This window comes from Capsicum annuum, chromosome 11 (genome assembly GCF_002878395.1).
Source record: "Capsicum annuum cultivar UCD-10X-F1 chromosome 11, UCD10Xv1.1, whole genome shotgun sequence".
Taxonomy (NCBI): domain Eukaryota; kingdom Viridiplantae; phylum Streptophyta; class Magnoliopsida; order Solanales; family Solanaceae; genus Capsicum; species Capsicum annuum.
Genome location: NC_061121.1, coordinates 86,772,704 through 86,800,168, shown reverse-complemented (window position 1 = coordinate 86,800,168; position 27,465 = coordinate 86,772,704). Strand labels below are relative to the sequence as shown.

At 35.6% G+C, this 27,465-nt stretch overlaps 1 pseudogene; it reads left to right on the top strand.

Annotated features, from left to right (window-relative positions):
* Positions 1–27,465, top strand: part of LOC107846346 — a 183,378-nt pseudogene that overhangs the window by 93,997 nt on the left and 61,916 nt on the right.

Below are 27,465 nucleotides of genomic sequence, written 5' to 3'. Positions count from 1 at the left end.
ACATCACAAAATAAACTTAATACGCCTAAGCATGCCAGCTCTACTAGGAACAAGACTCAGGGTAAAAGAGGCATGGCAACAAAAACTCCAAGAGGACATCAACACCCACAAGTAGCCCTACCCTCAACTTAAAACAATGTAATGTCCCCAATGCGTCAAATCAAACCAAGAGAGTTAGAAACATACCTGTGGCACAATGGGTGCAAAGATCTGCTGTCAATCATATAATACAAATACAAAAGCCAAAATACCTTGGTTTGCCTCCCAAGCAGCGCCTGATTTACTGTCGCGGCATGGCTAGGTTATCTTGACTACTCAGAATTCATTAAGATACCTTGAAAGTGCTTCTTTCTTTATCCCTCCACTTAGATGATTTGAATCATCGGCCAATCTTTTGATCTTTACATCTTTTAGGTGTGTTGGGCAAATGTGAGAGCATGATAAGGAAATTTCTATCACGCCACTTCAAAGACTTAAACTGGTTGCCCAATTTTTCATCAAACTTTTGTGTGGGTTTATTTGGAAATGGTGAGAATCTTAAAAAGCCACTAAATGGACATCGATCTTTAAGCTTCTTGGCCTTTCAGATTGGGGTTGTATTATACCCTTTTGGAAAGACAAACTCCAAAATATAGGAATTTTCCTCCTCATTTCCAAAATTCATAATTTTCTTGGGTGATTCGACTTTCATCACATCCATCAAGGCTAGAGTCTTTATAGGAGATTGGCTTGGTTTTTTGTTTTGCCTCTAGCACCATTTCCTTAATCTTGGCACCATCTCTAAAGTTGATTTGGCTGTTTGGGAAATCACTGAGGGTTTCTCATCAACAAGATAAACATCAATATAGGATTCTTTCTCCTTATCTTTACACTCTTCCATTATTTTAAATGATTTCATAGACAAGATATCATCTAAACATAATGTTGAAAAGTGCTTTGAATGTCTGACCTCTATATCTATCTCCTCTATTCTTTTTATTTCCTCTTTCCATTCCCTCTATCTTGAAGCATTTCTTCCTAGCTATCCAAAATTTGTTGAAACATAACTTCAATGCGACTCATTCTGGTGCTTTGTTCTTCCTGTTCTTGACCATAAGACCAATTAAAATCATTAGAAAAACTAGAATTTGGGTTAACAAAATGGGGAGAGGGGGTATTTGAGCAATCACTCCAATGTCCATCTTGACCACCACATAAAGAACAAGCATCCTCCCAGTAGGATAAAGATGGTGCACACATCTCTCTTCGGGAGCATATCTACAATCTTGCCAAAAGTGAGGTCCATCACAATATGGACATAAATCGTAAAGATAAGATTTCCAACCACCAAGCTCATGTTCATTCCATGATGCCATATTAATAAGTAAACTAAAATAAAAATCTACCTAACACAAGAGATAAAAGAAAACTAAAAACAAATATTTATAAGTTTGAATTCAAGCAAGTAGGCTGAAATTCCAAATCAACTCAATACGCAAAATTGTTCTCCGGCAACGGCGCCACTTTTTATAACGCTGAACTTACATGTCAATTTAGTGTAAGGCAGTCATTGTCGATATATTTACCCAACTTTGAAGTCGGGGTCAAATCTACGAGAAACGATGTGAGTGGCGATTAAACTAATTTAAAACTATAGCTACAAGTTAAATTCAAACAAATGATACAAAATGGTAAAATGGGGGTTTTTAATGATTGAACAAAAGTTATTAACACTTCAATTCACCTTAGAACTCAAAGCTTAAACTACAATATTTTAAGTCAATAAGAAACTAGAGTTCTGATTACTATGATTTGTAATACTCTATTGAATAATAGTTGTAGTATTGGATTCTCATGACTTGTGGGAAACACCAAATTATCAGTTTTGACAGTCCATCTATTATTTGCAACCAACAAAAAATAATTAATACAAACGAATTATCAAGATATTCCCATAATCACTTAAACCCTAACCAACTATTAAGATAATACAGGAGTAATCATAGATTCCACAACCCTATTTGTGAGTTTTAGTTCCACATGAAAGAGAAAGTGATAACAAAAACTGAATTCATAATTCAAAGTGATTAAACTTACAAAAGATGTAGTCAAAAATTGATTCTCTTCCCAAATTCAAGAAGAATATCCCACAACTAAATTAAAGAATTGAAAATTGAAAATCTAAGTTTTGAGACCAAAGAGAAGTAAAGTAGTCTCTGAAATAAGTCCCAGAGGTTAAGCCTTAAAACTAGAGGGAAAATGGATTGTTGTCGTAGAGTTCAAGATGAATGTCCGCCTCCAATAAAACCTAAAAACTTTCTCTTAAATACCAGGAGCTAAATTAGGAATCAAATCACAGTATATAGCTATTTATCACATAGGTGATGACAATATATGATAACTTATCAGGAGGTTGAAGGCTTATCAGACATGTCATCAACTCCTCTTTATATTTGATATGTTGCTATCTTCAGCTGACGATGAGTTTGATGGCTTATCAAATATCTGAAGACTTATCATGGAATGTCATTACTTCTTCAACTCAGCTTCTAAAAACTGCCTAAGGCTAATGGTAATCCAGATAACTTATCAAGACTTTGATGACATATCAGACAATGTCGTCACTTCTTTACTTCAAATTTTTTGTACTTTTTTAGGCTGACGATATTCTCGATGGCATATCAAAATTGAGATGACTTATCAAAGATGTCATCATGCTTCTGCTCCAATTTCCTCACACTGTCTATAGCTAACGATGACTCTGATAACTTATCACAAATTTGATGACTTATTAGACAAGTCATCAACTACACTTTCATGGTCACTTGTTCCAAATTCATGTGTTTTGCTCTTATTGTTGTTAGTTTTGTTGTATCTTGACTTTTCTTCATTATCAAAGAGAAAGCAATCAAAAACGACAAAAGTTTCTTAAGACTTTACAATTATTTCTAGTTAAAAGCCTCAAATATGTTAGAATTAGCTCACACATTAGTTACTATGAGTTTTGATTTGAGTCACGCATCTGGTTATGATGATTTGGGAGTTTTGGTACTAATTATGATTGTTTTAGGAGTTGTGGTTTCTCTAAGTTTTGATTTAAATCCGACATCTGATTATGATTTTTGTTGTATATTATATATGTGACCTCTTGTTATTACCCATTATTTCTAGTTCAAATCTTGCATGAGGCCTCTCGTAATTATCCACCAATATAGGTTAAAGCTTGGTGTTTGGCCTCTCATTACTACCCATTAGTGTCGGTTTAAGATTGGTGCACATTTAGATGGATACTATAATTTTTGTGGGATGGGGTTCAATTAAGGATTATTTATGTATATTTTTCATTAATATTTCTTGTGTGTCCCACCGGCTTATAGAGGCACGGTTGGGTTAATTGTCTTGTTCAGTATGCCAAGCGGGCTTATGAGGGACAAGTTAGGTTATGTTTGATTTACCTTTATTACTCCGTTATTTATTTTATGTATCTCTTATACTTATTCTTTTGCTAAATTATTGTATCTTGATAGTCGTTTTACCATTCTATCCGTATTTACTATTGACTTAGATTACACCATAGTATTTTAGTTATACTATTTTATATTGAGCTCAGTCGGTCGATGATGCCTACTGACTACTCATATTTTCACTAATGCAGATCCAAGTACTAATAGTCGGCATTGACGTGATTTCTACCTTTCAATACTAATTCAGAGCAGGGTGAGCTTGTTGTCAGCCAAGGCTGATCCTCCTCTATCTAATTCAGTTTAGTCTTTTGTACTCAAGCATGCTTCTATATATTATGTATATTTTGGATTTAGTCTAGTACTTTGGATATCTTTTAGCTGTGGCTCTAGTACCAACCTTACCAGGTCGTGGGAGGGGTTTATTTGTATATTTGGTTCTTTTTTCCTCTCATTTTCATATATTATATATGATTCCTTTATTTTCGTCACTTATCATTATTAATGTTATCATTATTAATAGTATTTTTCTTGTTTTCACCTGTTAGCCTATTACCTATCATTCCAGGCTATGTCTTGGCTTTCCTACTGGTGGGATAAGGTAGGCTCTATCATGACTTAACTAATCATATTGTGATAGCTTGGTATCAGAGCCTAGGTTTCACTAGTAGTATTAGTACTAGAGCTAATGTTTAGCAGTGTCCTACAGATCGGTATGGAGATGTTTATTTCCTCTCTTTGGAAGGCTACAATCATTTTTAAGAAAAACTCTTATTTTGTTGATCCATGTTCGTATGTTAGGTCTGAATTATTTTTTAATTTTTATTGGTTCACTTTTTATGCAGATGGCTAGGATGCAAGGTTTGAGACCCAGAGATTCGGGGACCCCCCAAGCCCACTACTAGAGTTTTGGTTAGGGACTGAGGTCGACCAAAGGGTCAGGGGTAGTATAGAGTAGTAGACAGTCCAAGATCAATCCAAGAATCTATCACCTAATCCTGTTAATGCTCCTGAGATTAAGAGAGCTCCAAGTAGTCTGCTATAGTAGTAGGTGGGCTAGGGGTAGCCCAGGATATACCCGATTTTATTCTTATTTGTTTTATCAGGATGAATTATTTCAGTTATTGGGGATAGTTGGCAATCGACCGACTAAGGAAGGTCAACCAGAAACACAGGTTGATATTGATTTAGAGGCACAACTTACGGCAGTGACCCAAGGGTAGAGGTTCCACCAACACTAATAGTCCCACAGCCGATAGTAGCCCAACCAGTTTTGTTTTTATAGGAGCAGAAGATATTGGGCCAATTTTTTAGACTGGCTCCACCTAGGTTACCGGGACACCAAGAAAGGATTCTTATGAGTTACTATATAGTTGTGAGGAGAGGTTGTGGAAATTGGGGTAGGTTGAGTCGCGAGGAGTGGACTTTGCTGCTTATCATCTAGACACAACAACGAGGAGGTGGTGGAGAGGTTATATTAATTTTTGGCCAACTAGATCTCCATTGGTGACTTGGACTCAGTTCTCTGAGGCTTTCTTGGGGAAGTATATGCCTCGTAGCATGCTCAAGAATCTTTAGGATGAGTTTTATTCTTTGATATAGGGTTCTATATTTGTGGCTGAGTATGAGAAAAGATTCCAAGACAAGATATGACACAATAATTATACCTACAGAGTACGAGCGAATTTGATGCTTTGTCAGGGGATTGAGATTAAAGTCTTATAGGGCTACACAGAGTTTGCTGACTCCAGGAAAGTTTTTTTTTGAGATAGCTGAGCATGTTTATTCTATAGAGGATATGGATCGCGAGGCCTAGGGGAAAGCATAAGTGACTTATTACTAGGGTTGTTACAGTGGGAGCCAGAATGGTTCATAGTTCACAGGCTAAAGATTTCATGGTAGGTACCCCCAACAATAACTTTCTCAGCATCAGGGTCAGACTAGTTGGGCATTTTATGCATCAGTTCAGATATTAGACATGGGTCAGCACAATTATAGTAGTTCCAGTGATCAGAGTAGTGGTCAACCACAGAGGGATATTTAGTTAGGATTATTGAGTTGGGGTGGTCATTCCTAATTTGTCTGACCATCTAAATAGAGCAGGGTGCCCAAGGCATGTTATGAGCACAGAGTTAGTAGTCACTTCACTAGTGAGTAACCTCGGCATAGGATTATTGAGCCTTCAGTTCAGACTGCATATTCGATTAGATCAATGTCGCTTTTAGGTAGGGGTGATGCATATGGTTGTAGAGTTGGTTCTCAAGGTTCTAGAGGTAGTCCATAGATATATAGATTAGGTAGTCAGATAGGGACTCAATCCATTAATATAGAAGGTTATTTTCATACTGTACCAGGTAGATTAGAGGCTGAGGCTTCGGATTCTATGGTCACAGGTATGGTTTTCCTATGCCATTAGTCAGCTTCTGATTTGTTTGATCCTGGTTCCACATTTTCTTATGTTTCTTAGTATTTTATATCATGATTGGGTTAATGTTTAGAGTATTTATCTTTGCCATTGCGTATAGCTACCCTCATAGGTGATTCTGCAATAGTGGATCAAGTATATAGATCTAGTTTTGTGACTTCATAGGAGTTTGATACTCGAATTGATATCATTATCTTAGATATGGTAGATTTTAATGTTCTTTTAGGCATGGATTGGTGATCTCCTTAACATGCGGTCTTGGATTGTTTTGTTAAAATGGTTACCGTAGCCTTGTCTAGCATACCCACCATTGTGTGGTAGGGTTCTGTTAGCTGCGCACCGATGGGGATTATTTCTTACATCCGGGCTAGGAGATTGATATTGTGTGATTGTGAGTCATTTATTACTTATGTTCAGGATTTTAGTGCTGAGAGTCCATAGCTTGACTACGTCCCTGTTATTCGTGAGTTTCCTAATGTGTTTCCACCTAACCAGCCTGTCCTTCCTCCTGGGCGTGATATAGTTTATTTTTAACCTTGAGACAGGTACCCGGCCTATTTCTATAGCTCATTATCATATGGATCCTAATTACCTAAAGGATTTGAATAGTCAGCTTCAGGATCTACTAAATAAGGGTTTTATCAGATTAAGTATATCGCCATGGGGTTCTCTAATTCTATTTTTGATGAAAAAGGGTGGCTCTATGCGTATGTGTATTAATGATAGACAATTGAATAAGGTGATCCTGAAGAATAAGTAACGTTTGTCTCGTATAGAAGATTTTTTTGACCAGCTTCAGGATGCAACAATGTTTTCTAAGATAGGTTTGAGGTCTGGTTACCATCAGTTGAGAGTTAGGGACGCGAACATCCCTAAGACAGCCTTCAGGACTTGTTATGGTCATTATCAGTTCCTGGTGATCTCGTTTGGGTTGACTAATGCCTTAGCAGCTTTTATGGATCTGATGAACTGCATATTCAGGATGCATTTAGACTCTTTTATAATAGTATTTAATGATGATATTCTGGTATATTTGAGAAGTAGCGAGGAGCACGAGCATCATCTAAGGACTGTGCTCCATACTTTACAAAGACATCATCTTTATTTTAAGTTCTCAAAGTGCAAGTTCTAGCTTGAGTCTGTAGCGTTCATGGGTTACATGGTGTCCAATGATGGTATTATGGTGAACCCAGCAAAGATTGAGGCTATTCGTAGTTGGGCTAGGCCTACGTCACCTACTTAAGTTTGTGTTTTTTTGGGTTGGCAGGTTACTAAGGGGGTTTGTTAAGGGTTTTTCTTCTATTTCAGCCCCTATTTCTAGTCCAGAAAGGAGGTTTTGTTTCAGTGGTCAACGAGTTGTGAGGCAAGATTTCTAAAAATCAAGGATTTACTTACTTCAACTCCTATTCTGACTCTTCCTGTTGAGGGCAAGGGTCTTACTATCCACCGTGATACATCTAGCATTGGTCTGTGGTATATTCTGATATAACGGGCTGTGTTAATGCATATGCATCGAGGCAACTGAAGGTGCATGAGTCAACTACCCCACTCACGACTTAGAGAGTTGGCAGTCATAGTGTTTATACTTTGGTTGGGAGACATTATTTGTCTGGGGTTCGCTATGAGATATTTAATGACCACCGCAGTGTTAAGTATATTATGACCCAAAAGGATCTTAATTTGAGGCAATGTAGATGGATTGAGTTGTTGAACGACTATGATACCTCTATTCTCTACCATCCATACAAAGGGAATATGGTAGTGGACACCTTGATCCAAAAGTTAGTGAGTGTGGTTCGCTTATCCTTTATTTCAGCTTCTCAGCAACCATTGGCTTTGGGCATTCGGTCCTTAGCTAACTTGATGGTTCTTCTAGATTTATCAAACTCTTGAAGGATCATTGCAAGTGTGGAGGCCAAATCTACCTTGTTGGAGTAGATTTGGGGTCATTAGTTTGAGGATAGCATTATTCATAACATTCGAGGGCAGGTGTTAAGAGGTGAGTCTAGGAAGAATACCTTAGATTCACGACCTAATTTCTTAGATCATGGTGGCGCCTACTATAACCCGCCAGTAGGTAAGCCAATCCTGTAGTCCAAAACTGCTAGTAACGAACTACCACAAGAATGGAGGGAAGAATATGTAATAGATGAAATAATAGACTAACATATACATGATAATCCCAAAACATGGTGGTATCAGTACAAGACCTTCTAACATAAAAAAAATACAATTGAGGCATTAAATGGATATACAGATACAACGATCTCTCAATATAACAAAGAGACTAGTCAAGTATATAAGAGGGAGGAAAGTAATACTACAAACGTCAGGAGCTCACTCTATGTATCTGAACCATGGCTACTCCTCACGACGCATATACAGCAGTAATAACCCGTACTATGATCTGCAGGCCATAGAAGTATAGTATGAGTACCAAACACGTTGTACACAGTAGTCAACAACCGATTGATCTCCAAAGATAATACAAATATATATAACAAATAAAGAGAAATGGACTACACCCAAATGTCCAGCAATCACATAGCAAAGCAAGCGAAAGAATAAGGATAACTATCCTATTCCAGCCATACTCAGAAACCTCAACACTATACCATGTATCACCAACAAATATACAATAAAGACGAAGGAAGGATATATAACAATATACAAGGTCAAGGACTGAATATACAATCTGAATAAATGAAGGAAGCAAGGGAGAAACAGCAATACCCTAGATACACAAAGCTAGATATACATATACAACCTAAATCATCATAACTTTATTTTAGACCTAATAAACCAAGCAGGATTTAGTACTAACATACTCACGGTTTCTAGTCCAACCGCCTAATCATGAAACAATCATGCATAAAGATATACTAGTAAAGTGAAGGGTTTCCAGATTCATACCTCAAATCTCAATACTGGATCATTAACCAATGCTACCAAAAACTAGCCATAACAATGATCATCACAATAATAATAACAATAGCAATGACAACGCGAGTAAAAAGCTAGTCCGGACAAACAGTACCTAGCCGAACCTATCATGTACCCCACCGCCCCAGGCTCAAAAGGTTCAATCAACATACAACACACCACAAGGCATAATCATCACCCATACCTACGTAACCCCTCTTAAGGTTGATTATATAGGCACATACTGGAGATAGGTAATGCGCATGGAAGAATGAACGCCCAAAAATACAATCCGTAAAACCATAAGTAACCCAGACCTTCGCGCAACCCTTATGATAATGATGTGATAGAGAAGGTCTTTTCACAACTCCTAGGTCTTCGCAAACACCTAGGCCATCGGACAACCTCTATAGTAATGGTGTGGTAAAGGAGGTGTCGTACAACCCCCAGGCCGTCGTAGAACCTCAATCATAATAATGTGGTACAGGAGGTTGCTGCACAACCCCTAAGCCATCGCATAGCTTTTATAATAAAGATGTGATATAGGAAGTCATTGAACAACCCCCGACACTATCACACAGTCTCAAAAAAAATATGTGCATTAATTGTCTAGGGTAAACTTCGGGACTAAATAATTATAAAACTGAAAGCCAAAATCTTTCACGAACAGAGTAAACAGATATATCTAAATTCCTAAATCAAAATTCATCTTGGTCAAAACCTTTAAAACACCATTTTCAATCTCAATGCACATAAATCACCCATTAAGCTTGTATGATTCCTATTAAGAAGAAATTCATTTAAAAAGGAAAAAAATGGGATTATACCCTTTTTTAGGAAAACAATAGTAAAATCATATTTAAGTTGGAATCGTTCCCTTTACCATTTTAAAAATCATGAGTGTACCGAATCTGTGCATGCCATCAATAATATTCACACAATGGAATCATAAACGTCAACATGTATATAAACTATGGCCATAAACCACCCATTAAGGTTGTATGATTCCTGTTAAGAAGAAATTCATTTAAAAGGGAAAAAAATGGGATTATACCCTTTTTTAGGAAAAAAACAGTAAAATCATATTTAAGTTGGAATCGTTCCCTTTACCACTTTAAAATCATGAGTGTACCGAATCTGTGCATGCCATCATCAGTATTCACACAATGAAATCATAAACGTCAACATGTATATAAACTATGGCCATAAACCACCCATTAAGGTTGTATGATTCCTGTTAAGAAGAAATTCATTTAAAAGGGAAAAAAAATGGGATTATACCCTTTTTTAGGAAAAAAACAGTAAAATCATATTTAAGTTGGAATCGTTCCCTTTACCACTTTAAAATCATGAGTGTACCGAATCTGTGCATGCCATCATCAGTATTCACACAATGAAATCATAAACGTCAACATGTATATAAACTATGGCTATATCATTTACAAGGATAAACACTTTTCGAAAACCAATCGTTATCATAACACGGCCTTGGGCCCAATAATATGTCCAAAATAATTACAACATCACAATCACAACCTTAGTCCCACAAAAATATCCAAAATTCATCTCCATAATCAAATCTATAAATCATAGCATATCCATGAGTCATAACATACCTATAGGAAAAACATCATAATCCGAGGAAAAACCATCGTTATTCCTCAAGTCACAAAGTAAACTCATACTAAAGGCTCATTTGTCTCGACCAGTCCTAACATCAATAAATAAGTTCTCAAGGGCTAATCAAAGTCTTGGTCTAAAGTAGGCCAGAGGAACCCTCTTCCGATCCTCGAAACTTCAATAATCAAGACTAAGTCGTGGTGTTCTACACATAATCAATCTTAACATTCATATTCACATGCAATATATAACACATAATATTATGAAGAAGAGTAGACAAAATCCTTCCTCAAAGAAGAACCACACATCCTTGAATTATCTGCAAATTTTATCTCCACTTCACGATCTCAAAATGCCATCACGCTAACAAAATCATAATCTACTCATCAATACGAGAATAATGATACCCATATTACACCATTGTGCTTTGAGTCCAAAAAATAATTCCAAATCCCCATGTGGGTTCCACTTACGAAACATGCATTTTTGAGACCAACGCAACATTCATACAACCTAAAGGAATCATAACCCTCAAAAATAGGTGGTAACCAAGATAAGTTAGAGCTAAAATCAAGCCCTCAAGCTATTAGGGATTTGAACAATAAATAAAGAAATTTCACCAAGAAAAGGGTGAATTCTCACCTTAAATCGGATGAAAATCACAAAAATAGATGTTAAGCAGCCTCCCAATCACCAACAAGCTCCAATTTAAGATATATTACCCTTTAGGGTTTTTCTCTCTCAAGAGATAGGTAAATAATGAGCCAATTCGAAACATAAGGGGCCTATTTATACCCTTTCCAGGTACTAAGAAGTTGCATTTAACATGCAGGCGTGCAATCGTAATACATGGCATCGGGGGTAGGTGTTGCAATAGCAACAACCCTTAGTGCAGTCATACTATCCACTCTGCCAAGGGTACAACGATCGTGGCCTCGAGATTCATTCCAAACCCCATATATGTAAATTAACTATGTATCCACACTAAATTCAACATTACGAATGAGATGGTGAACTCATATTTTCTGTCCGAGATCGTTCAACCAAATGTGGGTCCCACACCTAAATTTTCATTTTCTCAACTGTCCAACAAATAGGTCAAAAAAAGCTCGGGTGCCCCGCGACCCAAGCTAAAGGTCGACCGAATCCTAACCAGCGAAAGCTCCAAAAGATGGAAATAAGCTGATAATACAAACAAACTGTCCAATCATCGAACCAATAATTTTGACAAGTCACAAATGACTTGTAGTCACTGTGGAAAGTTTTGAAATGCCAGAAATGCACATAAATCATGGAAATGACCCAAAGGATCATTACAATATCCACTATGCCAAGGACTTTCATCCTCGAAAGTCGATGGACTGAAAGATTTCAAAAAGCTCAAAAGGGTGAGGTACTGGGCCCGAATGCTCTGATCGTGACTTCACAAATAAGTACCAAGAATAGAAAACACTTCCAAGGGATTTTGCTATATGTATCCCTTTTTCAACCAACTCTCTTATTTAACTTCCAAATAGCCAAAAATCAATCTCAACCGCTACTATCCTTGAACTAAATTAAAAAAGGCTAATGCGTGTAAATCTGAACTACAATACATTGATACTATCACGATACCCGCACAAATCAACAAGGCTCATCCGGGGAAAAACCAACCCAAGACATGAGCCTTACTAGAGACTCTAAATCCAAATATAACCTTCCTACCATTCCACTCCAACTATCCACTCCTAACCAGGAGAAAAATAAACTTTGTTTTGTCCGCGCAATCTCATCACAAAGAACTCGAAGAACTGAAGATGATCTACTGAAAGTACACATGGAAAACATCATTATAAGTCCATAGCGTGCTATCTGGCACACATATAGTGATAATTAAGGAATGCAATCTTTGCCAATGTTACAACCAGTCCAGATAATAATCAAAACTGAAATCCAAAATATCAAGGCATAACCACTTGTCACTAAACGATTCGCTCCACCATGTCTCATCATTCCCAGAATAAAACCAAGAAGAATCCAACCCAAGCATACTACTCCCACTGAGTATATATTTCATAAGCCTCATCAAAAACTAAAAACTCGAGATCAAATTTAAAGAAACCAATACATGGTCCTTGGGCTATCATCTGAGCACCCATCAACTATAATCCATCCAAACATAAAAAGACCGAATAAGTAACCACGTAGTAGGCTAAACTAGCCTATAAATATAAACCAAACTGAGACACATATTCAATGATAGTTGTATGCAAGCTCTACAACTCCAAGATTAAATCTCAACACTAAGGCTGAGTCGCTTGATCTCAAATGCCCAAAATAAATCTAAAGACGGGTAGGCATCCATATTCCAAATCTGTCACAACTTCCAAATCACCATTCAAGGTGTCAACTCAAAGTTGCGCCAAAATCAAAACATAGTTGGATAACAAAATCACTACTGGGATTAACTATCAAATGAAAATACTAACTACCAAATCTGTATCTGTTGACGGGCACGAAATATAGCAATAAAACAATAGTAAAAAAAACCACTTGCCTATAACTCTCTCTACCTCCACTTTAGACAAGAACCACATCACGATAAGAATGAAGCATCTAATCTCTACACTAGTACAAAGAGAAAACTATCATAAGAAGACAAACCTGATAAATATAATAGATGAATCAAAGACATCTTGATAATAATATTAAACCACTACTAGGCGATGAGATAGCCACAAGCGAAGAACATACCCTAACTGGTCAATCTTAAAAATGGGCTACATAAAGAGGGATAACCAATACAAAAACTATCACAATCAAGTAGGAAAGTCTAATAATACTAAATTCAAAAATAGGTGATAAAACTAAATCTCCAACTCTAGACCATACCAAAAACACAGAAGATCAACTTACCTTCAATACCATAATCCACTCAATAAACAATCTAGCATAGCTAGCAATAGAAAAATATAACTAACCTCACCTTGCTATAGAAAAGAAAATAACCCAACCATTCTAAAGCTGCTCAAGCCACCGAATAAGAACCCCACAGGTTGGAATTCTAACAAGATGCTATCAGTTTAGCCATCTACCAAACGAGGATCAACTACATCAAATCATAACAGTAACAATAATAATTATTTTATAATCATCAATATAATGAACATGCAACACAAAAAAGAAAATCAATAATAAGTACCACACTAGGGCCACAATAAGGACAATATGCCAAGGTAAATAGGATTCGATCCCAAAAGCTACACCTATAGTGGGAAACTATCAACACATATTTACTCCGTCCACTTCTAAAAGAAATAATCCATGAGGATAGTTATATAATCATAAATTGAGTTACAAGGCACACCAAAGCCAATATGAACTCATCAAGGCATATAATCATCAATGGATACGAAGACCCCCACTACACACAAATGTAAGAGATAAATATGATAATAAAAGGACATTAACCATGGTGAAATCCAGAATCTTATGCCTGATGGTATACGAAAGAATAAATCTAAATGTGTCTAAACTTGAACTAACGGACTAAATAATCAACTAAGGTGTCGAGCGTACTATATCTAACTAAATGTTCCATGACACTAAGAGATTGATCTAAATAAGCGGAATGACCAATAATCCCTCACCGGGGATGCTCTTTGTACCAATGTCCCATCTCACCATAATCAAACAAGCAGTTGGAATACCTCGAGGTGCTACATACTCAAATTTAGAATGACTGCTATGGCTTGAAGGCCCATACCAAAAACTCCACAAGGTATGATGAGAACTCTGTCTTCCATGATCACCATGACTAATCTAAGAACCACTCATAGTCTGAAATACTACATGCGTTAAGCTGATAGGTAACAAGTGAAGCTGACCTCTACCCAAAGGATCCTCACTCTTGGATAAAGCACTAATAATGCTATACTAATGGTATATCTTCTCTCATGCTCTTTCTGTGGCTCTCGTATAATCCACAACCTGAGAAAAGAAAGACTTTGCTGCTATCAAGTGCCCCAATGCTAAATAGAGTGGCAATAGTAGTCCCTTTATAAATCTATGCACCATGTCCCACTTAAAAGGATATAGCATAGAAATTTGCATGGCCCACTCAAATAACCCAACCTCATACCTAAAAACTAATAAAGAACCCTGGTGAACACCAATACACCTAACTCTGGTTTGAGAAGTACTTCATGATACAAATTTTATCCCTAACTGTGAGAGGTCCACAATAGAATCGGGGTCCTTAATGCTGAACCTCGAAGGATTGAAGTAGTCACGAGATCTACTGGAGCTTGCACTAGCCCTATATTCTTTGGTTGATACTGAAGATTTTCTATATCCATCTTTGACTCTCTGGTCTGACGTTGTATTGAATCTTGGAAAACACGTGTCGAAGTCTCATCTACATTTATCGACCACCTCAAATCATTTATTTGGGGACCAAAAAGAGTCAAAGAATGTGCATGAGGCTCATAGCAATGTGGACACACGAAAAAGAGTCAACAAATAAATTTCCTAAGAATGTCCCTGTAGCCTCTCGAAGATGGCTTATAGCCATCTCTGCATAGATCCCAAAGACTCTACTAAATACTTAACTTTTGTACTAATACACCGATAAACTAGACTCTGAAACCAATATTTCATGACCTAATTTCTTGGATCACGATGGCACCTACTATAACCCACTAGTAGGCAAGCCAATCCCATGGTCTGGAAATACTAGCAATATACTAACACAAGAATGGATGGAAAATACAGATTAGATGAAATAAAAGACAAATATATATTTATGATAATAAAAAAACTTTGTGGTATAAATACAAGGGGCTTCTAATATAAGAAAAATACAAGTGAGGCACTAAATAGATATAAAGATAAAACTATCTCTAAATACAACATTAAGACTGGTCTAGTACATAAGAGAGACGAAAGGAATACTCCAAACATCAGGATCTCACTCTATGTCTCCAAACCATGGCTGCTCCATATGACGCACACAATACCAGGATAACCCATTCTATGATCTATAGGCTGCCAAAGTATAGTATGAGTACTAAACATGTGACACTTATTTGGTAACTACTGACTAAGCTTAAAATAATAATGCAGATATATATAACATATAAGTAGAAATAGAACTACACTTTTTTGTCCAGCAATCAAATAATAAGGATAACTATCTTATTCCAACCATACTCAGAAATCTCAACACTATACTTAAATCACCCGCCAATATAATAAATGTAGGTGAAGGAAGCATATATAACAATACACAAGGTCAAGCAATCTAAATAAATAAAGAAAAAAAGGATATACGGTACTACCATAGCAATAAAAATCTCTCTCTCTCTATATATATATAGAGAGAGAGAGAGAGAAAGAGAGAGAGACTAAGATGCACCCACTACACACAACGTACTCAGATGACTAGCGTGGTCCTTCCCCCATTGAAGAGCCATGTATCCAAGGTTGACCACATCATCACTGTTTTATCAAGGCATGGCCACAATCTCAATTGGGTAATTTTTATCATGCCCAAGCTTGACAGTAGTTGTAGATATTTTGAGTCCCTCAGAACGCAACTATATATATATAACGAGGTCAACTCAAAGTTCTGTGTAAATTATCATATCCTCATTTAAGACCTCATAAACCTAGCAGGACATTGTACTAACATACTCTGTATTTCTAGTCCATCCGTCTAAATATGAGACAATTATTCATAAAGATATACTTGTAAAGTTAAAGAGGGGAAAGAATCACACCTTAAATCTAAATACAGGATCTTTAACCAATGCTGCCAAAAACTAGCCATAACAATGATCATCATAATAATAATAACAATAGCAATAACAACACAAGCAATTGACTAGTACAAATGAACAATACCTAGTCAAGTCTCTCATATGCCCCCACCGCCAGGCTCAAAAGGTTCAATCAATATACAATACACTGCAAGGAGTAATCATCACCCATACCTATCCAACCCTCATAAGGTTGATAGATATAGACACATACAGGTGATAGGTAATGTGTATATGAGAATGAATGCCCAAAAATACAATCCGTAAAACCATAAGTAACCCAAGTCGCCATACAACCCTTATGTAATAATGTAAGAGAGGTCTTCACACAACCCCTAGACCATCGTACAACCTTTATAATAATGATGTGGTATAAGAGGTCGTCAGACAAGCCCAGGCCATCACATAACCTCTAAAATAATGATGTGGTACAGGAGGTCCTTGCACAACCCCGAGGTTATTGTATAACCTCTCTAATAAAGATGTGATATAGGAGATCATTGCACAACCCCCGAGACCATCGGACAGTCTCAAAAATAAATATGTACATCCATTGCCCAAGATAAACTCCAGGACTAAATTATCATAAAAGTGTACAAAGGGTCAGAATCTCTCACGATCAAAGTAATCAGTAGTATCCAAAATCATAGATTGGAATCCATCTTCGTCAAACCCTTTAAAACACCATTTTCAATCTCAATGCACAAAATTACCCATCAAGGTGGTACGATTCCCATTATAAAAAATCCATTTAAAAAGGCAAAAATTGGGATTTTACCCCTTCCTAGGAAAATAGTAGTGAAATCACATTTTCGTTGGAATCATACCATTTACCATTTTAAAAATCATGAATGTACTAAATCTATGCATGCCATCACCAATATTCACATAATGGAATCATAAATGTCAATATGTCTATAAACTATGTCCATAACCTTCACAAGGATAAACACTTCCCGAAATCCAACTATTATCATAACATGGCCTTAGTCCCAATAATATGTCCAAGATAATCGCAATAACACAACCACGATCGTAGGAACACATAAGTATCTAGAACTAATCTCCATAATTAAATCCCAAAACGATACCATATCAATAAGGCATAACATATCTATAGGCCAAACATCATAATCTGGGGAAAACCCTTCACCATTCATCAAGTCACAAAGTAAAATCATACTTTACTTTGGGAAAAGTATATCTAATAAAAATTAAATAAATAAATAAGGAAAAGATTAAATAAATTTATAAGGAAATTTTAGTGGCTCTTAGCCATTGCAAAAGTATCTCTAGCCGCTACCAGTGGTTCTCATGAAAATTGCCACTGGTACTACGGTTTTACCATAATCACGCCACCGGTACTAGGTTCTCACCACTATCTCCATCAGTACTATGGTCTTACCACAATCGCCATCAGGTACTATGCTCCGACCACAATTGCTATTGGTACTCCACTCCGACCAAAACTGACCAAGTGCTCTGGCCATAAAATCGACCACCAGTGCATGTTCCGACCACAAATTAGCTTCTCCATTGCTCCGACAACCGCTTCGATATCAACTCTCAAGTTTGCACTTCAATTTTGGAACAAATTTTGGGTTTTTTCTTTAATTTGGTGATTTTAAGGTAATTTTGACATAATTTTAGCTCTCCACTGCGTCATTTTGATTGCTGACCTAATGTTTGGGGTTTTTGGTTTTGGTTTAATCGATGTGTCTATTGGAAGTTTATTTGGCTTAGCCCCTTGTTGTGTACTTATAGTTGTGTTTTTTCCTGGTGAATTGGTTATCAATGTTGTGTCAAATTCATCCAGTGGAGTGACTTATCTCCACTACCTGAGGTCTAATTACCTTTTTAACAAGTTTATATTGAGCCCTACTAAGTATGGCGATGCAGTTTTGACCAACTGATAAGTTAGCTTGATTCTTATTCTTTTTTTGTGATTTTGTATTACTTGGTTTCTCTTGAGCGACACAACGAAGATTAACTTAAGCCATTAGGCCTTGTATTAGGGTGTCCATAAACTGAGAAGTGGCCCAAGTTTTTAACTTTGAGATTATACCGAAATTGTCCTACAGGTTTATCATTTTCTTACCAGCTATTGTATTTGTTGGATCGTATGGATTTTACTCCCTAGGAATCTATACTCTATGCTCTGGTTATTAATATTTGTCGGGCTATAGGACAGGAACTGGTATGTCTTCAGGCTATTTCTTGTTAGTATCTCTCATGGTCTAGAAGGTGTTATTAGTTTGTATCCGAAACAGGAATCCGTTGGAGTATATGTAATGCATATATTTTGTGTATTTTGTTCTTTATTCTCATTATTAGTTAGTGTCTGAATGATTGGGAGTTAAAGACTGTTTCTTTTGGGATTTTATGCTTGTATAGTACCTATTTCTTATGCGGCTTCATCTGATTTTACTTCGATGATAGAAAATCCTGTAAAGTATCCAAAATTTTAACTTTCTCCTTCTTTATATTAGTTCCTTCGGAATGATCTTAATGAAAGAACATATATTAGTTTACTTGGATCCAAATGGAGCTATTTGTTATTATCATATTTTATATGGTAAGATCTTCCAGCTTAATTATCAATTTCGGCTCAGTATATGTAGGATTTTTTAAATAATATATTGAGCTTGTAGAAATGCTATTGAATGATGCCTTAACTTTGCCCTTTATAATCCTTCCTCAGGTTTGCTATTTTTGCTTACTGATAACTTTTTCATAGTTCTTTTTTATTCTCCCTTTGGTGTATATATGTGTCTAAGTTCTGTATATTTGTTGCTTTAAGAGAATCTACTGTAGTTGTGAGTAATGAACCTGAAGGAGATCTTTGTAGGAACCCAAAAGATTGTGAAGATCTCTCTCTGATCCAAAAACAACTTGTTCAAATTAAAACTCAGCAGTCTAATTTGGTAGAGCTTCTCTTGGTAATTTTCTAATACTTGACAATATTCTCGCTTCTCTGATTTTAATTCATAAGGGGAGTGATGTGTAAGAAGAAGTATCTTTCAGAAAAAAAAGAAGAAATATCACAAAATATGACCAAAATACATTAACTTGCCAGCCTTATTCTATGATTAATGCCAGAGTTCTTTTCCTTGCTTTGTAAGAATATAGAAAGCATGAAATTTAGAAGTAAATTAATGTTTGTATGGTACTTATTTCTTATGCGGCTTCATATGATTTTACTTCTATGATAGAAAATCTTGTAAAGTACCCAAAATTTTAACTTTCTCTGGCCTTATGTTAGTTTCTTTGGAATGATCTTAAGAAAGAACATATATTAGTTCATTTGGATCAAAATGCTGCTATTTGCAATTCTCATGTTTTCTGTGGTAAGATCTTCCAACTTAATTATCAATTTCGGCTCAGTATGTGTAGGATTTTTAAATAATATATTGAGCTTGTAGAAATGCTGTTGAATGATGCCTTACCTTTGCCCACTATAATCCTTCATCAGATTTGCTATTCTCTCTTATTGATAACTTTTTCATAGTTGTTTTTCTGTTCTCTTTTTGGTGTATATATGTGTCTAAGTTTTGTATATTTGCTGCTTTAATAGGATCTACTATAGTTATGAGTAATGAACCAATAAGTAATGAACTTGGAGGAGATCTTTGTAGGAACCCAAAAGATTGTGAAGATCTCTCTCTGATACTGAAACAACTTGTTCAAATTAAAACTAAGCAGTCCAATTTGTTAGTGCTTCTCCAAGTAATTTTCTAATACTTGACAATATTCCAGCTTCAATGATTTCGATTCATAAGGGGAGTGGTGTGTGTAAACCTTTTCTTCCTGTATATTACAAAAGAGATGATTAAGCAAAGAAAAATGTGTTCTGTGTAACTCTTCTGGTTGCACAAGATGAAGCTTCTTTCTGTGATGAGCCATGATAAAATGAAAAGGTATACTTTGGTAGCTAGGGATACTTTGGTTGTTTATTTTTGGCTTTTAGTAGGTTGTGATCTTTCTTTTGTGCTGTTTGATAAGTCCTGGTAAAAGGGTTGCATGATATACATAAAAAGGATATACTAATGTGTAGTGTAGTTGTGTTATGAGGTGGTAGGTAGCTAGGGATACTTTGGTTTCTTTTCTTGGCTTTTAGTAGTTGTGATCTTCTTTTTATGCTGTTTTATAAGTTTTTCTAAAAGGGTATCTATAGTTTATAATCTTCTTTCTTCCTTTTCTTCCCTTTCTTAGGTGAGATGCTTATGATTATTAAGAAAATAAAAATGTGTTCTTTAGAATAGTTAATGGTTCTAGTTGAACAGAGAGAAGAATTTTTTTTTTGCGATAAGGCATGATAACATGAAAAAAGATATATTAATGTTGTTATTTTTGAGATGGTAGGTTGTTTATTCTTGGCTTTTAGTTGATTGTGAGCTTTTTTATGCTGTTTGATAAGTCTTGGTAAAAGTCTTGGTACAAATATCTTTTGTGCTCGTGTAACGTAAGAGTGACATTTTTCTAACGATAGCAAGCAGCTTAATATTTCACTCCCTCTTCCGTCCTTATTATGAGGAAGCGTTTTGAAAAGATAATCAAGTAAATAAATATGTATCCCTCGCTAATGTGTTATGTTTTTACTTGAGATTATCACAAAAGTAAACATTTAGATCTGAGGTGGTATATAGTTATCAGATACTTTGGTTAATTATTCTTGGCTTTTAGTAGTTGTAATCTTTTTTCGTGTTGTTTCATTACTCCTGCTTTAAAAGGGTTTCTTCTTAAAGGCTTTGCTGACATTCAAGATATACTAATGCGTATATTATTGAGCTAGTAGCTAGGTGTGATTTCTTTGGTTGCTTATTCTTGGCTTTTAGTAGTTGTAATATTCTCTACTTTTTATACCCTTTGGTAAGTAAAGGGTATGTAAGGGAGCCTTGGAGTAACTAGTGCAGTTTTTGCATTTCCATGTGACCGAGAGGTCATGGGTTTAAGCCAAACAACGTCTTGCAGAAATGTAGGGTACGACTATCCTTATGGTCTAGTCCTTCCTCGGACCCCGCACATAGCGAGATCTTTAATGGACTGGGCTGCCCATAAGTAAAGGGTATGTAGTATTACAGCGTGCTAAGTTAACATATGATGCATAGTTAGTTTCCAGAATTGGGTCATAAGACAGTCAAAAGTCCTTCTGAAATTTTTAATAATAGTTGCAGGCTTTTAATAAGTTATAGCTTTGTAACAGAATAATATAATGTTTGTAAAAAGGGACATATATTCTTGTTGACAAGTGATTTTGAGTATTTTAATAAATACTAGGTACATTTCGCAGTGTTATCTAGGTGACTAAGTGCATGTCTTCTCCCTGCTTCCAACTTGTGGTCTCGTTTTCTTTCGTGTTAAAATGGTTTAAGATCTTCTATTATCTTTTCTGCCTTTTGGGATCATTGTTGTTTACACTCTGACAGATGTATGGCTATATGCACATACTACTTTAAGTTTAGAAATATTCCTGATAAATATGTCCTAGGATTCTATTTATAAGCTTGATGTTAAGTTGTCTTTCTAACTTCATATCTCTAACCAATAGAAAAAGAATGAGGGGTTAAATCAACTAATGAAAACTTCTCTCAATAAATGACTTTTGATGCATAGACGTGATTGATTGTTGAATGAATTGCTTGCATATTTAGTAGTTCTGTCCTTTTACTGGGAACTCAAACTCAAAGGGTTCCCAAATATAACAAATGATTTTGTGTGCAAGAGGGAGAAAGGTTTTGCAGTCAAAACAGGTTCACCGATAGTAGTTATTCAATGCTTATGACCAAAAGGTTTAACTGTATTCTCTATCTCAAGACACTTTAAAGATGAAGTATCTCATGTGGAAATGGTAAAAATGATAAAAAATATGCGACTGCTGGGAAGTAACTTATTATGATATTCAATACAAAGATGGTGATTCATGAGACATATAAGTTCCTTTTTTCTCAACCAGTTGATTTCATGGAACCTGGTCCTTGTTAAACCAAACCTAAAACTTCCAGGTAACAAGTCCCAAGTAGAGGTGGAAAGATTTGTAAATGCAGGTTGTGGTAAAGATTCAATTTCTGATGATATGATCTCTGGTCAAAGGGAAAATATTGATAAAGATGAGGGTTAAGGAAAAATTTGATACAGAGGGGAGTGATCCAAGATCTTAGTAGAAGAACCTCAAGAAGTGTCTCTTTAAGACATCATAGGGACCTGGTCCTAGTGGAATTCACCTCAGAAGGTCACCTAGAAGCATATAGCTTCTCATCCCCCTGTACATTCTATCATCATATTTGGAGATAGGAGTGCAAAAAAGAGCCAGGTAAGAAATTTCTTGGTTTTCTTAGCGTCCCTATTCTAATAATAATCTAAAAGGGTGAAAAAGACTCTGAAAGATTTTGGATGGTTCAAAGTAATGTAGAAGGAACCTTCGATATTTGAAGGATGCTAAGTTTGGGACCTGGTCCTCAGACCTTTTTTAGACCAAATTTTGGTATGAAGTGGTGTATTGAACTTAACAAGCTGAGGCTAGGATTGATCAAATTAATCTGGCCTACTATATGGATCAAGTTTCTCTCCTCAAAATTGGTTATGTTTAGAAGACTGGTATTCTTGGTAAAATAGTTGCATATTGGTCTAACTCAGTATTATACCTTTATAGGTATACACCCATGGGAACAACGTTTGAGGAGAAAAATGTGATATCCACAAAATCAAAGATTTACTTAAAGAAAGAGAGGGACCTTGTCCAGTCTCTCAGGTTAGTATTATAATGTACATTTTTTGTTTGTTCTAATAGATAAAGCCACATCCTCTCTCTCTTAGTATGTCAAAAATTTTCTTATTCTAAAAGAAAAGGATGAATCACCCCTGAATTCAAATTGATCACATCTAATTCTTTTAAAAACCCTTCATATTCTTACTCCTTTCTTTATATCTAGGCATACCAATTCCTTCTCTTATAAAAAAGAAAAGTCCAATAACAAATAGTTCTCCTATGGAAAGGATCTACAACTGGGTATAAATTCCTCATTTTCATGTCTTTTAAAGGAAACTGAGCTTATCATTAATAAAAGTCCTTTCTCAAATCCTATTGAAAAACACCCTCCGTCTCCTACTCTTCCAAAGCCAAACCCTTTATCCACTCAAATTGTTGATAAAGAATCATCCTAGAACACTCAAAAATTTTCTTATAATACATTGATGGATGATGCTTGGGTTGCTGAAAATCTCATCTTGCTATCAAATAGCCTGGGAAAGGGTATATTTGGTCTCAAAAACCAAAATGTGAGTAAACCACTAAGATATTCTAGAGAAAAGTCTAAAAGTTTTACTGAAATGAAGGAGACTCCTAAGAGACTGGTCCCAAAACTAGGAAACTGGCTGTCAGAGAATCTGTGATCACTTATACTAGAAGAAAAAATAGGGAGAGAAATAAGGTTGTATTAAAGAAGTGAGAAATGGGTTCTTAAGAAATCAAAAGGTGTTAACTAAAAGGATTTTTAACACAAGTGTATTAACAGACTAGGTATGTTTAAATATGTTGAGCTGGTAAAACATCAAGGTTGGATGCATCTGATGAAAATGACTACTGTAGTTCAAGGAAAGAAGCCGAATATTGATGTTGCATTAGTTGGGAGAATTTTGGACGTTCCTATCTATGATGTGAGGACTGTCTCAAGAATTTTGGACGTTCCTATCTATTATAGAATGATGATGATTTAATGAAAGGGAAAATATTCATCTTCAGTAGTGGTAATTACTGTAATTAAATATGATAAATGAATGTAGATGCTCAAAAGGTTTGTAGTTGGTATGTCATAATCAAAATGGGGAAAATTGCAATATATTGTTTTGATGATGAGCAGCCTATAATAAGGGACCAGGTCAGATTACAACAAGGGACAGGATCTTTAAGGCTAAAGTACAGCTGGCACGCAACTGTACAATTTTGTCATCTAGTGTACCAAATTGTGTAGGTGTCCTTGTACTATTTAGGACACCTGGTCCAATTACATTTTAACCCTAATAATTATTGCACTATAAAAAAAAAGATGCTTCTCTATCAAGTAGTTTTTGCAAAAATCAAAACTAAAGAAATTAAGAGAGCCAAAAACTCAATCCAGCTTCATTGCTCAAGTATAGCTCAAGTTCTTATTTCTTATGCACAAAAAGAAAGAGTGTTCTTTAGTTGAGTCCTGAATTGTAACTAAATTGCTCATGTTATAAGAGTAATGTTCTTTTCTTCTTGGTTTGAGAGTGCTTAGGTTACCTAAGGTGGATATTGGTTAGAGTTAATCAATATCAATGCGAGTTCTTGGCAGAGTTATCAAGATAGGCTTGTAGTAGAGTTATTACAAGAAGGTGCAACCTAGAGTTAGATTCATTGGAGTCTGTAATCAAGAGTTTGATTATAGTGAAGTTTTGGATGCTTGTGAGGGCTAGCCGTGGTTTTCCTCCCTTGAGCTAGGAGGTTTCCACGTTAAATCTTTTGTTCTTTAAGTTTCCTAGACTATTTTGTATTCCTGGTTAATTTATTATTTTATTGCCCGTGTCTAACGTTGAGGGACCCGAGACCTCACTGTGTGGTGCAACCCCCAAGGTTTTATCAAGGCTCCTATTTTGGACTCAAGGAAATATCTTCTACATATTGGGGTGTTAATTTATCAGAAAGATCAATTTGGGACTGTTCTGGTGAATTTTCAAGGCCTTTAACGAGTTCAAGGTCTTTAACTAGAGTTGAGGAAGTAGGAGTATCTACCATTTTTAGAATTTTTTGAGAGAAAGAGAAAGAGATTAGTTTAACTCAAAGAGGAAAGATGATTGAAAGAGATAATTTGTTTCAATTTTTAAGAAGAGTACATTGAGATAAGTTTGGTTTAATTTGATGTGTAAGGTGACCATTGTTATTAATATGTGCCCTTTTGAAATGACGCATCTGAATTTAATAAGGGCAACTCTTCACATTGTTGTGAATTGACAACTTTTGCTTAGAAGAGAAATGATGTGTGGGCTTTTAGGCATACTTTTATGATTAACAAAGTACAATGATGTAGTACTAACCTTTAGAGATGGGACCAAGTCCCTCTCATTTTTGAGAGAATTCTCAGATTGTGATTGCCTTAACTGTTTTCCTCTAAAGTTGTTCCTATAGGTGCATACCTGTAAAGGTATAGTATTGATCTAGACCATTGTGCACCTACCTTACCAAGGATACCTATCACTTTATCATAGCTATATTTTGGGAAGAATGGTTGATTTATTTTGTAGGTTAGGTTAACTTGATCAATCCCTACTTAAGCTTGTTTGCTCTAATACATCATTCCATTCTAGAATTTATTTTGAACATAGATTTGAGGACCAGGTCCCAAACTTAACATCTTTTAACTTTGCCAATCTTTCTTATATGAAGCTTCATTTGAGTTTGCTGGCAAAAACAACCAGAGACTCATAGATTTCATCCTTGATCTTTAGGAACACTTTTTGGGTGAGCCTGGAGAAATCCTATTGTATTAATCGGGTCCTATACCACAAACTAGTAGTTTCGTGGCCTTATAATTATTCTCAACTTTCCTTTTATCTTCATATTCATATTCTCTGCTACTTTTTACAACCATTCTTGTTATTTCTCTTTTTTGACTTCTTTAACTGGCACATGAGGTCCATTAAGTATTAAATTCATCAGCCCACTGTCCTCAGCCATAGTGAAGTCAAACATCCTGGTTTTCCACCACCTATAGAATTGTACATTAAATCTAGGTGGTCTAGTGGTAGATTACCCTTGTTCAAGATTAGGTAAAGCAACCATGATAACCAAATCACTCTAGGTGTTAACCTTTTAGAGTGTTCTGGCTCTGATACCAATTGTGAAACTCAGAGGGGTTGCACCACATAGTGAGGGACCAAGTCCCTTGAAGTCAGTCAGAAGCTAACAAATAATAAAGCACAGGAAAACTTAAAACTTTGCAGGAAGGTAAAAACACAATGATTTTAATGTGAAAACCTCCTTTATTAAGGGAGGAAAAACGGCACCATGCCCTCACAAGCATCCACAAATCTACTGTAATCAAACTTTTGATTATAGACTCCAATGAACCTAACTGTAGGCTCCTCTAGTTTGTAATAACTCTACTACAAGCCTACCTTGACAACTCTACCAAGTACTCTCTCCAATACTATTTAACTTTAACCAATATTAAACTTACGAAACTCTTCCTAAAAACTCTCAAGAAAAAAAGAAAACATTACTCTTATAAAATGAGTGATTCGTTTACAATTCAGGACTCAACGTAAGAACACTCACTATTTCAATACATTCAAAAAATAAGCACTTGAGTAATAAAGTTGGATTGAGTTTTTACCTTTTTTACTTCTCAATAATCTAGATTATGAAAAATCCCCCATTTGAGAAGTATTCTTTTCCTTTTATAGTGGAATAATGATTAGGGTAGCAATTTAATTGGGCCAAGTGTCCTAAAAGGTACACATCTCATCTGCGCAGTTTGTTACACTAAAAGACAAAACTATGCAGGCCATGTGACAGTTGCATGTTTCCATGAAGACCCCGGGACCTGGTCCATCGTTGTCAGCTGCTCATCATGAAAACAGGATATAGCATTCCTTTTTCTCTCTCTGGTTTTGATATATTATACATAATTCCTATCCTTTTGTCACTTGTCATTGTTAGTGTTATCATTATTTATTGTCTTTTTCTTGTTTACGCATGTTAGCCCGTCACCTATCCTTTTGGGATATGGCTTAGCATGCCTATCGGTGGGATAAGGTAGGCGCCATCATGACTTCAAAAATCAGGTCGTGAATATATATACATATATATATATATGTATATATATAGTAAAGAGTTTCTACAATTCTATTTAAGCGAAAATTTGATAAAACTTACCCCAAAAGTACTGCCACTTCTTCTACTTTTCTTCTTCTTTTAGTTTTGATTCAAGTACGTTTGCTTGCATTAATTTTATCATTCTTTTTAACATTCTTTAGTCATTTTAGTTAATAAATTTATAGAACATATATAAATTAGTATAACTAACATAAATGTCAATAGGTTTATCCGTAATTACTTCTTATCTCTACTGTTGCTAAATTACAAATAACCCCTTGTTTTTTAATTTTCGAGTACATAAGAAACATCTAGATCCATAATTTTGAACTTAATAATACAACAGTTAATTACTCCATTTTTGCTCGGATACATAATTAGCATATGAATACATAATTTTGAAGGTGAGATAAATAATTTTCATTACTA